Raw genomic sequence first — 17,248 nt, 5'->3', positions numbered from 1 at the left:
GGTTTTATGTATTATTAATCTTGCAATGAGACTTATAGTGTCTTTTATCAAAATGTGGAGACTTTTCCAGCCCTTGAATGTGGTAAGGCCTTGTCATTTACTTCGATTGGTAGGAAAGTAGCCACTTAGACACAAACAAAAATGTTTAGTTTGAGGACTTTGAGGACTACCCTCTTACCGCTCTTTGAATCCACCTGCCATGAGGACAGCCATATTATCTCTATTATCCCAGCCCAAATCCAGCAAATTCAAAACGTGAATTAGGCCATCCTGCACATGTCAATCTCCAGCTAACCCGCCAACTGTAAAAAAGCCCATGAGTGAGCCCAGCTGAAATTAACTAAACTTGACCAAGAAGAGAAAAACTAGGCAGATCATTCACAAATGAAAATAGCGTGCAAGCCAATACATTTGGGGTCTTTTCTCATACAGCAAAACTTACCTGGCACTGTTAGGTTGTCAGATATCTTAATAGAAACAAGCCAATTTATAGGTAATTCTACAATAATATGTAAGAGTCTGTTGCTGCCTTGCTCTGGAAAGCACAGAAGTGTTCTAGTTTGCTTTAATGCATTTTTACCTGTCTTATTATAGACAAAGAAATGTGGAGCACAGTACACTGAATCAACATACATATATTCTCAAATCATCTTGCTTGAAGGTGCAACTAAAACCACAAATTTTACTCTGATAATTAAACAATTACTTATAGTATTCACAAGATTTTTGGTATAAAATAGAGATCAAAGTTACCCTCTTCTATCAGTTTAGGAAATGAGAGGTGAAAGTGTAGTTTCTACACGAAGTAGTTATAATACACTGTCGAGTGAAGGGAAGAATGAGAAGGGAGATAGGAAGGAGTTTACCTCACACAAAGAGGAAATGATTCTTTATACAGAGCTATCCATATTTCAAAGCCTCATCATTTTAACACTAGTTAACCTAGTTCTTTTATTTACCTTTAATTTTCCTAACGTTCGCTGTTCTATGTGAAATACAGAGAAATTAAAGCAGAGGTGACCAGTTGAAAAGAAATCTATAATCAGCAAGAAATTATTTTGTTTTTGCAAGATTGCATTTTCAAGTGTATTGTAATGTGCCTGAGACCTAGCGTCTACAAGACAGATTGAAGTTAGCTTGTGCTTTAAATTAGCGTAAGGTTATCTGGGACATTCTTTGAAGGCAATCTAATAGGACACCGAGTGTTTTGTTAGATCTGCAATAAGCAGTTTTATTTTACATCAAACAGAGGTAAGTTTAATAGTTTGACCTAATTTCTCATGAACAGAGTTCTTTGTGTAAAACACTTGAGAAGATTTTGTTCTAGTATACTCAAGGACATTAAGAAAATAACTCTCTGTTATGGTTTTTCTTGCAGGTTCAGGAGTTGAACTAGCCTAAATGACCTGTTCTTCATAAAATGCCCTTTTAATTTGCTGATTTTGCTCCCAAGACATACAAGTCTGCTGATGTACTTATCACTAAGTTCTGTTGGGATAATTATTTCAGAATAATTTCCCTGAATTGCAAGACAGGTCAAGGGAAAAAAAAATTACAAAGTTTAACGCCTAAAGGAAGGGCACTGGTAAATGTTTTCAAATAAATGGTGTAGGCAGAACTTAAAAGGCAAGCTAACCCCAAATAGTAACTACATTAAAATCATTGCTTACTTCTAAATAAATACTTTACTCTGAGCCCCTGAAGGAAATGATCTCAAAAGCATTTAAATAAAATGTTTTATAAACCAACTTATGTGTAAAACTCAGTGGCAGAGAAATGTACTTCATCAACATGACAAGTCAGAGCTTGGAATGGACATGTTCAGTCTTAACATATTTTGTTAATGTCTTCCCTTCTTAGTCAAATGGAATGTGGTTTATAGACATGAGCATTTAATTAAAATAGTGAGTGAGATCTACCCAAGGCTGAATATCACCATTCTGTCTATAGTTTGCCTGCATATACATCGAGGAATTTGGTTATTAAAGCCTATTGTGCTTAGAATCTATGTATGTCTCTGAAAAAAGACAAGTGACAGAAGTAACTATCTAATCTACCTCATTTTAATGGAATATGCAAGCTTCAAATGGTTTCTGAAAAGAAATGAACCCCCCATTTGGATTCATTTATTATAAGATTTTATGCAAATAATGCAGCACTTTTCAGTCCTACTGAATTAAAATTAAAAAAAAAAAAAAAGGATTTAGCTACCTTTTTCCTCTCTATAATACCTAGAAGATAAGAATGTAGCCCAGGGGGCACCTGCGTGACTCACTTGGTTACACATCCGACTTTGGCTCAGATCATGATGTCTCCGTTTGTGAGCTCGAGCCCCTCATCGAGCTCTCTACTGGCTGTGCAAAGCCTGGTTCAGATCTTGTGTCCCTCTCTTTCTGCCCTTCCTTCGCACTCTTTGTTCCTCTCTCTCAAAAATGAATAAACATTAAAAAAAAAACTTTATTAAAAAAAAGAATGTGGGGGCACCTGGGTGGCTCAGTCAGTTGAGCGTCCGACTTTGATTCAGGTCATGATCTCACATTTCCTGGGTTCAAGCCCTGCATCAGGCTCTACGCTGACCGCTTGCTCAGAGCCTGGAGCCTGCTTCACATTTTGTGTCTCCCTCTCTCTCTGCCCCTCCCCCGCTCATGCTTTGTCTCACTCTGTTTCTCAAAAATAAATAAATGTAAAAGAAAAATTAAAAAAAAAAAAGAATGTGGCCCAGATTCATAAAAATTAACTAAATACTAGAGTATGTACAAATAACCCATATTCAGTGAATGCTAGTTTTCAAGTTCCTCTCTAGCCTTCTCAAAGGTCACATATGCTAATAGTCTTATTCAGATTAAATGATTCATTTAGTGATTTGAAGTATTTTTAAAAACTTCATATAAATATGATGACCCAAACTGTTCATATAAATAGGGATCATTAATTTATTTTTTCGGTAAATGGTCAAATGGTTAATATATTCTGTCATATGAGGCATACAGTTTCCATAGCAACTGTGTTAGAGCACAAAAACAGCCACAGAAAATAGTGCACTAAAAAAAAAATCTGTAACTATGTTCTAATAAAACTTTACTTACAAAAATAACCTTGGCGCTTGGGTGGCTCAGTTCATTAAGCGTCTCAGTCAAGCTCAGGTCATATTCTGGTAGTTCATGGGTTCCAGCCCCAAACTGGGCTCTGCATGGACAGCTCAGAGCCTGGAGCTTGCTTCAGATTCTGTGTCTCCCCCTCTCTCTGCCCCCTCCTCCACTCACACTCTGTTTCTCTCTCTCTCTCTCTCTAAAAAATAAACATTACAATAAATAAAAAATAAAATCTTTAAAATAAATAAATAAAAATTAAATTAAATTAAAAAATGAAAATAAACTTTGCCCAGTTTTGCCAATCTCTGTTATTGAACAATGTCCTGAGAGATTTTAGTTGGTTAATGAAATACTTATTTTTTCAAATATGTTCAGATAATTAGCAAACTACAGCCGTTCTTTGAGTTCTATCACACAGTAGCATATCAAAAATTCTAAGATTAGTTTTAAGAAGTTTCTTTAACATAGAATTTATTCAAATTATCAATTATTTTACCTTTTCAAAAGAGAGTTTTCAGCTATTACTGAAATATACAAATGATATAAGTTATTCATGTTATCAAGTTAGCAATTATCATTTATACAATTTTAATAGTAATTAAATACATATACATATATAAAGTAGAATTACAGTAGAAATCCATGTCAGAATACCTTCAGCAAAGGAAAAGAGAAATTTCTTATATTGTCTAAGTAAAAAGTCTCCTGAATGTATGTTTGTAGCAAAGCGAATGAAGAGCTCTGATTTGCAGAATCTGAGACACACATCTTTGGCTGATGTGGATCACAGAAGGTGACATCACAGGGATTCCAAGGATTGGGTTTCCTTACTGGAAAAACATATTTCTCCAAGAGTAGGGAGGTTGACTAAAGTTATAGTTACTCTGTTCCATTTCTAAACTCATTTTATATCCAGGAATTTTTCAATTATAATTAATACTCATCATGAGCTTCAATAACCACCATTACGCTTCTTTCTAAGTGAGCTACATGAAAATCAATATGGATTTTATAGAAATCACTGAGTTATTCAGCCTTTTCCACATATATCTGGTTGAATTCTCCCACAGGCTTGTGCTAAGGCCTCAGTTTGTGTTAAGAGAACAAATTCTACAGTAAAATATCATAGTAATACTGCATATACATACCCTCTAATCGAAGATTTTAAGGAACATGAGGTCAATGGAGTGGAAGTTTTCTACAAAGAATTTGATTTCTGGGACCCAGAAAGTAATGGTGTTTCATTAGTTTCCAGTCATGATTGACAGCAACAAATTTTGACTGAGTGTATTGTATCATGACTTGCAGTCACTGTTGCTAGTAGGATCATATCGAAGCCCTACAGAAATAGATCAGGACCAACTTTCATGAAAAATTTGAATAAAACTTCTCCTCATCTCCCTTTTACCTTCAATCTTTTTCCCTATGGTATCAAAATGGGAAAATTAAAGGAAAAATTGCATGATACGAGCCTGTGTTATCTAAAAAAATAAATGTGTTGCTTCAGTAGAGCACATTCCAGTTATTTCCTTTGAGTTCCAGAATCACCAGTCTATACTTTGGATAAATCTTAAATATACAATTGCTTCATTGTTCTTTAAGGTAGCTATTACGATGATTAAAAATTCTCACTCATTGAAAAATTAATTAAACATATTGTTTCTTATAAAACATATTTTAATTATAAAATATATTATATATGGGGTGCCTGGGTGGCTCAGCCGGTTAAGCCTACAGAAGGAACAGCCCTGCCAACACCTTGATGTTAGCCTAGTAAAACCTGTGTTGGATTTATAATCTAAAGAAATGTGACAGGGGTGCCTGGCTGGCTCTGTGGGTTAAACATCCGACTTCAGCTCAGGTCATGATCTCACAGTTCGTGAGTTCAAGCCCTGCGTCGGGCTCTGTGCTGACAGCTCGGAGCCTGGAGACTGCTTTGGATTCTGTGTCTCCCTCCTTCTCTGCCCCTCCCCTGCTTGTTCTCTCTCTCTCTCTCTCAAAAATGAATAAATGTTAAAAAAAAAATTTAAATAAATAAATAAATAAATAAATAAAATATACAAAAGATTATATATTATATATAATTAAATATATAAATACATATTTAAGATATAACTATATATTATTAAAATATAAATATATATTTAAAATATAACTGTATATTATTAAATATATAAATATATATTTAAAATATAATTATATATTATTAAATATATGTATAGATTATATAAAATATAATAGCATATATTACTTCTTATAATAAAATAAAGCACATTCATTTGTAGAAATCTTTTTTTTTTCTAAATTTACAATAGGACTAATTCTACGGTTTATTTTGAACAGGTAGTAGGCTTTCTCTTGCTTGGTCAGAAAATTGTTCTTAGTGTGTTACAAGATTCTTTTCTTCTAGCTTTGTCCTGTCAGGAAGTCTGGAACATGAAAATGGCTGAATCAATGTGTTTTGTCTTTCTTAAATATCTACTAGCATATTTCAATAAGCTAGATTCTGATTTTTTTTTTGTCGTGACTCTGTACATATTTTATGCTACTGTTTTCCTGAAGATATACCATAAATAAGTTGAATTTAAAAATCCCACATATAGGGTTATTCTTTCCTTCTTATATCTTGCTCTAGTCTTTTTTTTTAAATTTTTAAAAGTCTATTTATTTTTGAGAGAGAGAGAGAGACACACAGAGTGCGAGTGGGGGAGGGGCAGAGAGAGAGAGGAAGACATGGAACCTGAAGTAGGCTCCTGACTCTAAGCTGTCAGTACAGAGCCTGATGTGGGGTTCGAACCCACGGACCATGAGATCATAACCTGAGCTGAAGGTGGACACTTACCCACTGAGCCACCCAGGTGCCCCTATCTTGTTCTAGTTTGAAAACCATATCAAGACTATAAAAATGATCCACATGTAATCTATTTTCTCTATAGAACACTATTGAAGACTCAGCCTTTATAATGATGTTTTCTCCAGTAAGAGGCAAAAGTTAATTACTAATCTCAACTCTTGGCAAAGCTGTCAAATATTCATGGGAGATATTAGATTGAATATATGTTTTCAACTCAATATTACATAATCTAAATATCCAAAAACATTTTCTTTAAATAAATAGTTAAGATTATATATTTGACAAACTAGTCATCTTCCTTTTTATGTATATGTTTTAGTAAAAAAATCTAGTTATTCATAATTGCTTTCTAAAAAGATTGCCAAGTTTTATGGGGCGCCTGGGTGGCTCAGTCGGTTGAGCGTCCAACTTCAGCTCGGGTCAAGGTCTTGCAGTTCATGAGTTCGAGCTCCGCATAGGGCTCTGTGCTAACAAACAGCTCGGAGCCTGCTTCCGATTCTGTGTGTGTCTCTCTCTCCCCCTCCCCTGTTTATGCTCTGCCTCTCTTTGTCTCTCAAAAGTAAATAAATATTAAAAAAAATTTAAAAGATTGCCAAGCTTTGAACTATTGCAGAATTACTTTATTTTTTTCAACAGTGAGAAAACTACACAAAAGATATGAAATAATGGTTGTCATTGCACAACAAAGTAGGACTATGGCCCAAGAGAGAGTGAAACAAATGTTATAATCTCTGTGCTATTCCGTTCCTCTGCCTGGAGGCACATTATGGATTTCTGAACAGAGCTGAAAATCCCAAGCACAGCACAGCAGTTGCATTGGGTGCAAGAGACGAAACTGATTTCAGACTTGATAGACTAAAAGGCTGAGAAATACAAAAGTTGCAAGCCAGAAACCCAGAGAGGAAGGAACTATGCAATCAATGAATCAGTATCAATCAATGAAATAATAATAATAACTCTAGAAATTTGCTTAAGGCTGCCTTTGAATCTTTGTGGAGTATAATGATGTGTGTACATATAAATAAAAATTACTAAGACTGAGAAAAACATAAGTGGGGAGCCGTGAGCTAACCGAGCCCAAGAATTCACAAATAGTTGATAATTTTGCAAGTTACCATAAGCTAGAGTGTGCACGAGGGTATTCATTAGAGACAAAATAAGTGTCAAATACTAATATAGGAGCTCAACTATCTAGAGTAAAAGCTACTCTAGAACTTCCCCAGTAATGCTTTTTTTTTTTTTAATTTTTTTTTCAACGTTTTTTTATTTTTATTTTTGAGACAGAGAGAGACAGAGCATGAACGGGCGAGGGGCAGAGAGAGAGGGAGACACAGAATCGGAAACAGGCTCCAGGCTCCGAGCTGTCAGCCCAGAGCCGGACGCGGGGCTCGAACTCACGGACCGCGAGATCATGACCTGGCTGAAGTCGGACGCTTAACCGACTGCGCCACCCAGGCGCCCCCCAGTAATGCTTTTTACGACAAGACTTAAATCTACCAAACTTAACCGGAAGCTAATTTTATTGCTTATCAGGTAAAAGACAGATACTCTTTAAAGAAAGATATCAAAATCAAAATACTTAACAGTGTCAAATACACAATGCCTATCATCAAGTAAAAAGGTAATAAGTGTGCAAAGAAGCAGGAAAATTTGATCTGTAATAAGAATAAAAATAAGTCAAAAAAACCGGACCTAGGTGCACCTGGCTGGTTCAGTCAGTAGAGCATGTGACTCTTGATCTCGGGGTTGTAAATTTGAGCCCCATAGTGGGTTTACAGATGATTTTCAAAAAATAAAATATTAAAAAAAATAGAACTAGACTTAGACATTATATAGTTAATGGAATTAGAAGACACAAAAATTAAAACTGTTATTATTACTATGAACAATTCTTTATAGGAAGACATGAACAGTGATAAGAGAAATGCAAAATATAGAAGAGAACCAAAAGGAATTTCTGGTAATGAAAACTGTAACATCTGAAATCAAAACAATAACAACCACCATGTAGATTAGGCATTCTGGAGTAAAAGATTACTAAACATGGCACTAGATAGTAAAATTATGAACAGAAGAAAAACAGACACATAGAAAGAAAACATAGCTTCAGTGATCCATTGGAAAATGAAAGTAATCTCTGTAGCATGAATCTAAAATCTGTTACAATTTCAAATCATGTTGTGTTAACATACACTTTGTTCCTTCCTTTAATAGGAAACCTTAATTTTTCATCATAACAATAAAATAAATATACTGTATAGACTGAGTCATAATAAAAGTATTGGTTAACTAATGGCTAGGGAATAAATATTTTCAAAGAGAGGTGAGAATTAATTTTATCAAATGACTTTCAGATATTATTATATGATTTGGTTTATTGTCCATTGGTAATTGAAAACATCCTTAATAATTTCATTATTTCCTCCCTAAGATAGTTAATCTGGTTTTGGTTAATTATCTTTTATTTTATTTTTGCTGGTGTTGTTTTCATTTAATTTTAGAAAGAGAGAGAACATGAGCAGGAGAGGAATAGAAAGGGGGACAGAGGATCTGAAGGGGACTCTGTGCTGACAGCAGAGAGCCTGATGGAGGACTCAGAGTCAAGAACTGGGAGATCATGACTTAAGCCGAAGTCAGATACTTAACCGAATGAGTCACCCGGGCATCCCAGTAAATTATTATTTTTTTTTTTATTTTTTTTTTTCAACGTTTATTTATTTTTGGGACAGAGAGAGACAGAGCATGAACGAGGGAGGGGCAGAGAGAGAGGGAGACACAGAATCGGAAACAGGCTCCAGGCTCCGAGCCATCAGCCCAGAGCCTGACGCGGGGCTCGAACTCCCGGACCGCGAGATCGTGACCTGGCTGAAGTCGGACGCTTAGCCGACTGCGCCACCCAGGCGCCCCCCAGTAAATTATTTTTTAAACTAAAAGTTTAAGAATGCATCAAAGGGATATTTGCTAGAGAATTTTAGAAGAGACGGGCACAAGCAAATACCTCCCAACAATTAGCACATATAATAAAAAAATGTAGAGTGGGAGTTATTAAATAAATAAGAAAATGCTAATAAACAATTGATAATAATCTAAGATCAATCTGAAAACACACAACATACTACTTTTAACTAATTTTGGTGTACTTACTTTTAAAGTTTGACCATGCAATTCAGCCCATATTTTTATGGCTTCTTCCATTAATTTTTAGAATGACAGCTAAGCTAAAATAACTTTCAATTTACTGCTCGTTTTTAACAGACTAAAAGTTAAGGTACTTGTTATGCGGAGAAATAATTAAAACCTATGATTTACTTAAATGGACTAAAAGAGACTTCTCAGAGCAAAATGATGTTATACATAATTACGTAAACTAAATTAAATAACACATAACCCCTGAATTTGCAGCAAACTCAAATTACCACAAAGAGAACTATGAATTTCAATTTATGCTATCTTTAAAATCTCCTAGGTAAAGTTTACAGGCTAAATAAGCAGCTAATGTGATTAAATGTACCAGAATGTTTGGTAATGAGGCCAGAGATCAAAACTAATCATACGAATTATGAACAGGAAAGAAAGTGGAGAGCAATGATGACATTGAATATATAAAGAATTAAAACTAAAATTACATGAACTGTGGTTTCAAGAAAAATAAGATAAGAAGAAGAAATACATATGTAGTCTAACCCCAGCCACTGACACACTTAATTTGTACTTACTTATATTCATTCAGCTAACACTTATGTTATTGTACACTTACTGTGTGTGCTTAAAATAATCAGAACACTTAATGAGCTGGATCCTATAGACAGAAGCTTGAACCTGAACTCCAAAAAACTCAGGTGAATGGTTTTGTAACTCAGCTCATTTTTCCCTAAGAACAGATCTGTAAAAATTGTGTTAGGTTTCCTACTATATGTTCCCCAAGCTAAGGCTTTTGTGAATTACTCCAAGGCTGTCTCAAGTCTTCAAGCATCTTGTAAGCAAATGTCACATTCTCCCTCATTAGTCAGGGTATTTTTCCTATGTTTCCTTCTGCTTTTTCATCTTACCTGAGTTTCTTGGTAACTTTTATACCAATAGCTTGCAACTAATTTATTTTTTAATGATTCATTAAAATTGTATCATTATTGAAGAAGTAATGGTATTTGCTTACACTCCATGAATGTTGTATACAGTATGATCACATTTTATAAACAACAAGGCTGTCTATAATTTTCATCTGAGGACATCACTGGAAAGAGGAACTTACTGAATAGACAAAGTTTATTTGCCAATCCAACACATTTGATTTAATATGGGATATTGTTGCCAAATAATATTAGGGAAAGGAATGTCTGCCACTGGAAAGATGGTAATACTAATATTTACTCTGAAAATATACTGTCATATTTTCCACACACATAATTAAAAATTTTTAAGTTTATTTATTTTGAGAGAGAAAGAGAACACGAGGGGGGCAGGGGTAGAGAGAGAGGGAGACTGAGAATCCCAAGCAGGCTCCACACTGTCTGCACAAAGCCTGATGTGGGGCTCAAGCTCATGAAATGTGAGATCGGGACCTGAGCGGAGATCAAGAGTCCAACACTTAACTGACTGAGCCACCGAGGTGACCCACACATAACAGAACAATGTATGAACTTCCCTTCCTTGATTTTTGATTCAGATATGACAAAATCTATCTTGGTTTTACCAAGAATTATAACTGTTGAGTAGTAGGAAATGTGACTTCTCAACTTAAAAACATAGTGCTAGCGGGGCGCCTGAGTGGCTCAGTCGGTTCAGCGTCTGACTTCCACTCAGGTCATGATCTCATGGTTCATGAGCTCCAGCCCTGCTAAGTGCTCTGTGCTGACAGCTCAGAGCCTGGAGCCTGCTTCGGATTCTATGTTTCCCTCTCATTCTTCCCCTCCCCTGCTTGCGCTCTCTTTCTCCCTCTCTCAAAAATAAGTAAACATTAAAAAAAATAAAAAAAACATAGTGCTAGTTCATTTCCTGAGCATTCTATACTCTCTTCCCACCCCTCCAAGATGGGTAATTAACCCTACTGATCCATATCTTTTCTGATGTTTGGCATTGCCAATTTCTAATTGCCTCTAATAGAAGGTGTATAAAATTTAAAAAAAAAGAAAAAAACTTTGGTGTGCATGTCTTTTATTACTAATGAGGTTTAGCCTGTTTTTAAAAATTTTTTTAATGTTTATTTTATTATTGAGAGATGGAGAGCGAGCGGAGGGGGGGGGGGGTTAGAGAGAGAGGGAGACATAGAATCCGAAGCAAGCTCCAGGCTCCGAGCTGTCAGCACAGAGCCCGATGTGGGCCTCAAACCCGTGAACTGTGAGATCATGACCCCAGCCAAAGTCAGGCGCCCCAATTTAGCCTTTTTCAAATCCTTTTTGGCAACTGGTGTTTCTTTTTCTGTTAGCTAACTGTTCACAACTTTTGTCTGTTTTTCATTTGTATTATCTATGTTTTGTATTATTGATTGTTAGGATTTTATAATTCATGTTATCAATTACTGGCATATCCTATCAGTTTAAATGCATAAAATATAAACATCAAATAAAAAATAAAGTATGAGAGGCATATGTAATTTGTGTACATATACGTGTGTGTGTAATAGTGTGGAGGTTCGATAGGCCGTTCTGTTTGCATCACTGTGCAAAGTCTTTCTATGCTACCATTAGTGCTGATCTTAAACATCTAAAATTCTTTAGGTAAATATGAATGTTCTTATACTTACAATTGCTCTTTTTAATTTTTGTTTTTTTACTAATTTTGAGAGAAAGAGAGAGCATGAGTGGAGGAGGGGAGATAGAATCCCAAGTAGGCTCAGGCTCTACCCCATGCTGGACTGGAGCTCTGGACCCTGAGATCATGACCTAAGCCGAGATCAAGAGTCGGACACTTAACTGACTGAGCCATCCAGGCACCCCATAATGAGTCTTAATTTAAATTTTCCCTCTATTTAAAGTTCTTTGCTGCTAGTAGTAAAATATTTGCTAACTATTGTTGTGATTGACATAATGCTTCAGAATTAAAGAGACTTTAATATTACAGTAGACCACCACTTTCTTATGTTTTTATCAACTTCCATTTGTAAACAATGTTGCTTTCATTTCTGTAAGAGATCAAATAGGTTTGCTGGATAATGTCCTAGCATACATAACACACATCAACTTTGCATGGGTTGGCAAAGAACATTTTCCTACACTTCAGAAAAGGTGGCTCCGGCATATTCATATTTTTTTTATCTGGCTAATATAATGTGAATTGTTCACCTTTCAAGATGTTTTATGAGTCTATAAGCCTTTGACCTTTTTATTACATTTTTATTATTACACCATCCCACACAATTATATTTCCATTGTCCTCCTGTCGATGATCTTCCTCACTCTGGTCATAAATCTTGCCCTGTTGAATTCTTCCCGTTACTGCTAACCTAGCACTGGAACTGATTCACAGATATTCATTTTCTTCTGAACGCTTATCAATACTTTCAGATTCTGAGTCCTTTAATGAATTAAGATTTCCTGAGATTTCGATTTCTTTTGGTGTTAAAATGATGATCAATTTTCTGGTTCATTTTCCTCTACAATTTCTGAACTTAAAGATTGTAATATTTCTCTTTCTGATATTTTAATCAAAGGCTGAAATGATTTCATTTTAGAGTAATCTATATCGGATGTTGAAAAAGTGTAACGTACAATTTTCTATGAAGAAAGATTATTTTTGCATTTGAACAATTCCGTCTCTTGCTTTACTTCACACACTTAATACCTTTTACCTTGTTGCAATCGCTAGTCAGTTTCTTCTTCCCTCGATATACATTGCCTACAGAAATGCTGGAATCTTGTTTTGCTTTGTTTTTCTTTCTTAGTTCCTTAGTTTTGCTATAATTCCTATTGTTGCATTAGGGAAAAACATTTTGGAATATTCAATTTAGATTTTGCAAGCTGTATTGTCTTTATTTTTGTGGAAACGGTTTATATACTATCCAGAGAAAAAAAAGAAACGTCAATTTCTCTAGCCGCCATAGTCTTCAATTTCCAGGGGTCATCTTACATATTCGTGGTTTCATAATTCTAGTTAAAAATCAGTATAAAACTATTTAATGGCTCTATGTTTCAGAATCTTTGAAAGTCTGGACCCAACCCACCTCTCCAAAGTTAGCACACCAAATGTTTTCTTACACACTAGCCTCTTCTCCGAAAATCAACTCATATCATTGTCTCAACCTGAAATTGAACTCCCTCCAACTTTTGGCCTCAGGAATTTTGCTAACAGATTTGATTTTTATATACATTTACTAAAGGAGATAGTTCCTTAACACCCTAGAATTGTTGATTTATGCTCTGAGATTCCATCACGGTTGTTTTATCTTGCAATAAAGACTGTAGTATGATCAATAAATTTCACTGTAACTGACAATTTACCTGACTACCGTCCCACAAGATTTCCAGTTATCTGCAAATGTAGACTCTCTGTTAATTGTCCGTTTTTCATAGGATACCTTACCTCTAGTTAGAACTTAATAGTGAGTATTCTTTAGAAGCCGAAGCAAATCAGTATACGTTTATAATTCCCAAGTAAACTCAACACTTGGGGCAAACAGAAAATTCCTGATAAACTCTGAAATGACCTAGTTTATGATCAAACACTTTAATTTGGAAATGATACCAACTTGCTTATAATATTTGAACTAGAATGTTTTACTTGTCAGATTTAGTTCTGCAGTCCTATATTTATTTGAGCTGTTCTTAAGAGCAATAGGTATTTGTCATTCAGTTAAATGAATACATTTTTATTATTAACTCAGTGCCCCTGCTGAATCTTTTCTTCCTACTTAAAGATCTTGCCAGTTATCTCATATAGTCCTGCACTTTTTTCTGTTCTCTTTCTGATGGTGTAGAGTCATAAGTGTGAAATGCACGTATATACCATGCACTAATCCTAATCTAATTCTTTCTTTACTTGATTAAAAGGAAGGAAACCTTCTAGTTCTACCAGGCAAGGAGAAAACATTGTTATCTCCACTGTTAATTCTTTTCTTAATATTTTTAGGACTACGTGAGTTGACAGTTGAGTGGAAAAGGGCTGACTGATTATTAAATATAGAATGTAAACCTGTTATTCAGTTCTCTGGTTGTATTTCCCCATGACATACAAGACAATTGAGAAATATATTTGACTTAGAAGGGCATTTTCAAAGAAGTATGAGGAAGATTTAGCAAGGTAAAATTTGGTGAAGGTCAAATTCTACACAATGTTCTGCAAATGTATCCCAATTTGTTTTGATGAATTGCACTTGACAATTAATTAGGACCTTATGAATAAACATTGAAAGGTAGATTTCATTAAAGAAAACATGGCTCAGCCCTAAAAGCTCTATGCTTTTAGAATAATAACACAGATTGCAACAGTTTCCAGACACTTAACTCACAAAACATTTCACATTCTATTTAAATTTCCCTCAGATAGCGGATATGTCAAGTTTTAACTGAAGGATATATTCCTTCAATGCAGCTTCTCAGTGTTCTTTGTTTATCTACCTCCCATAGTATTTTCCTTTATTCTCCCTCCACATATCTACTCCCATACTTGTCTTCAATTCATTATCACCCGTAACTTATACCATCTCTCAAGTTTTAACTTTAAGAACCACACCAGTAGGTGACTACCTCCTATACACTTGTATTCTAGGATTCCTCAATCCAATATATTTTAAATCTTTTCAAGACTCCCAATTCATTAACCATACTACTTTTATAAAACCAAATAACAACAACAAAAGCCACGATGACTTCTCTCACTTAAAATCTGTACCTGTACAAATTGCAAACTAGTACTGAGGAGCAAGGAGTTAAGAGTTGGCCTGTGATTGTTTTGCTTCCTTGGGAAGGGAGGGAAACTCCTTTGAGCAACAAAACAAAAGAGAGCATGGATCTAGGCTAGTGTCCTTGTCAACTGCAGTTTTGGGTAAATACACTAATGATATTTATTAGAAGGAAGACCATAATTATAGGATGATCCCTGCCTAGAGGGTATCTTTTACTAAAAATGTTTGAAATTTCTAAGACATGGCTCATTGGATAAAGTCATGTAAGCTATGCAATTTCCTGCAATATAAAATATATTTCATAATCTAAGTATGTTTCATAAACTAAAATTCTGCCTGTTGTGTGAGGCGATCTGCAGACATAATTGGAGACTTCATTTATTATTCTGAGCTAGATAGTACGTGTCTAATATGAGAAGACAGGATCTAGGGAACTGTTTTCAACATCCCAGATCTCTCTCTAATTCTTCTGATCGTTTTAAATGAATAACTACTTGAAATTATTAGCAAATCCTTATCTCTGTTTCATGTGATTCTGGTTATGTGAATTCTTTGATTTAGCTACACACTCAATGTTTAGCAGGAATCTTCCTTCACTTTAATTGGTATGTTTACACTCTTAATTTCCAATACAACTATTCTGTACCTTCTCTTTCATCTTTCAACTTCTAACTCAAGAAGGAAAGCTGAAGGTTTTAGCTCACACTTGATGAAGAATAGGGATACGGTCAAGTGGGGGTTCCATAACCCTCCATATTCAAATTTACCAAACTAAATGCAACCGAAATTACATCCTCTCCTTTCCTCCTCTTAAAACGAATAATGCATTTCTGAACTTGTCTAAAGCTAACTCCTCTATGTGTTCCAGATTCAATATATTCTAGTCACTTAAAAATTTTGATCCAGGAGCACATGGGTGGTTGTTGGTTGAGCGTCTGGCTCCTGATTTTGGCTCAGGTCATGATCTCACAGTTTGTGAGTTTGAACCCTGGGTCAGGCTCTGTGCTGACAGCATGGAGTCTGCTTGGGATTCTCTCTCTCTCCCCCCCTCTGCCCATCCCCACTCACATGCACCCTCTCTCTCTTTCTCTCAAAAAAAAAGAACTTAAAGAACAATAATTTTGATCCAACAATTACTGCCTCTCAACTACATTATCAAATTAATTCTCTGCATGGTCATTTTCAACAGTTAACAATATAATCTCTTTTTTTCCCAATGTGTTCTTACATTTACCGGATGATTTCTCTTTAGCTACTCCTAAATCAGGTCTCTGCTCCTGTTCCAGACTACTCACTGAAAGAGTAGTCCCAACCAACTTCCTCTAATTCCCCACCTCCATGTCTCCCCTTAATCCTGAGCAATCCAACCTCTTACCACACTGCTCCACATTTATCACTGAAATCCAGGTGGCAAACTCTCCTCTGTTCTCATCGTGCTTGACCATTTAATAGCTTCTCATACAGGTGATCTTTCAATGACTCTTGAAAAAACTTGTTTCCTTTTGTTTTTATGACAATACAATGCGTCTTCTTCTGTCCCTTCCCTGTTTCTTCTACTGAAAAATTATTCAGCCTGATCTTAAAATTTGTAGTATCCCAACGCTTCTGCTTGTGCCCTCTTCTACATTTTTTTCAGGTCCTTTCATTTCGTGTAGTCAATAAAATTAACATCATACACATAAGATGATTTTATGCCTAAGCTCTACACTTGTATTTGTACACCTGTCCAATATCAAATTGTTGTAGTTGACTTCCACTGAGTTCCTTTTCCTTCCCATTAATCCTTACTAGAATTCACTCAATTGCTCAAACTGACATCATGAATTCCTTACTTTCTTTCACCAAGGGCTTCACTCTTCTAGTTCTCTCTTCTTTGAAAGCTCCCCACCCCAACCCCTGACTTAGATTGGCTAGAGATGCCTGCTCATTTTTCTTTTCTCAGTTCATGTGTTAACTCTGTTGAGCGCTTTTTACTGATAACCTCTATCTACCCTAAGCCTCCTTTCTTGTTATAATTTCTTAAATTACTTATTTTGCTTTCTTAAGAGAATTATCATTGTTAAAATTATATTGTGTCTATTAACATGTTTATTTCTGTCTCCTTACTAGAACATGAGAAGCATCAGAGAAGGTATCTTGTCTGTTTTGTTCAGGGATATTAACTAGCATATATCCATCATATAAATATCATTTTGAAATGAATTGATACATTGTCAGAAAATCTAAGTCTGATTCACAGCTCCACCAATCAGTAGGTTTGTGACTTTCTACATGTTACTGAACCATTGTGAACTTGCTTCCTCATATGTCAAAATAGAGATATTAATACATACAACTTTGTAGCATATTTCAGAACATAGAATATAATGCCAAGCACAATGTCTTGTATTTATGAAAAATGTACATGTTTTCATTTCCTTCCCATTCCCCTTAGGCAAAATGTGCATAATATAGAATAGCTAGTTG

This window comes from Lynx canadensis, chromosome B1 (assembly GCF_007474595.2).
Source record: "Lynx canadensis isolate LIC74 chromosome B1, mLynCan4.pri.v2, whole genome shotgun sequence".
Lineage (NCBI taxonomy): Eukaryota > Metazoa > Chordata > Mammalia > Carnivora > Felidae > Lynx > Lynx canadensis.
The sequence above is the reverse complement of the archived record's forward strand: the minus strand, read 5'-3'. Positions refer to the sequence as shown.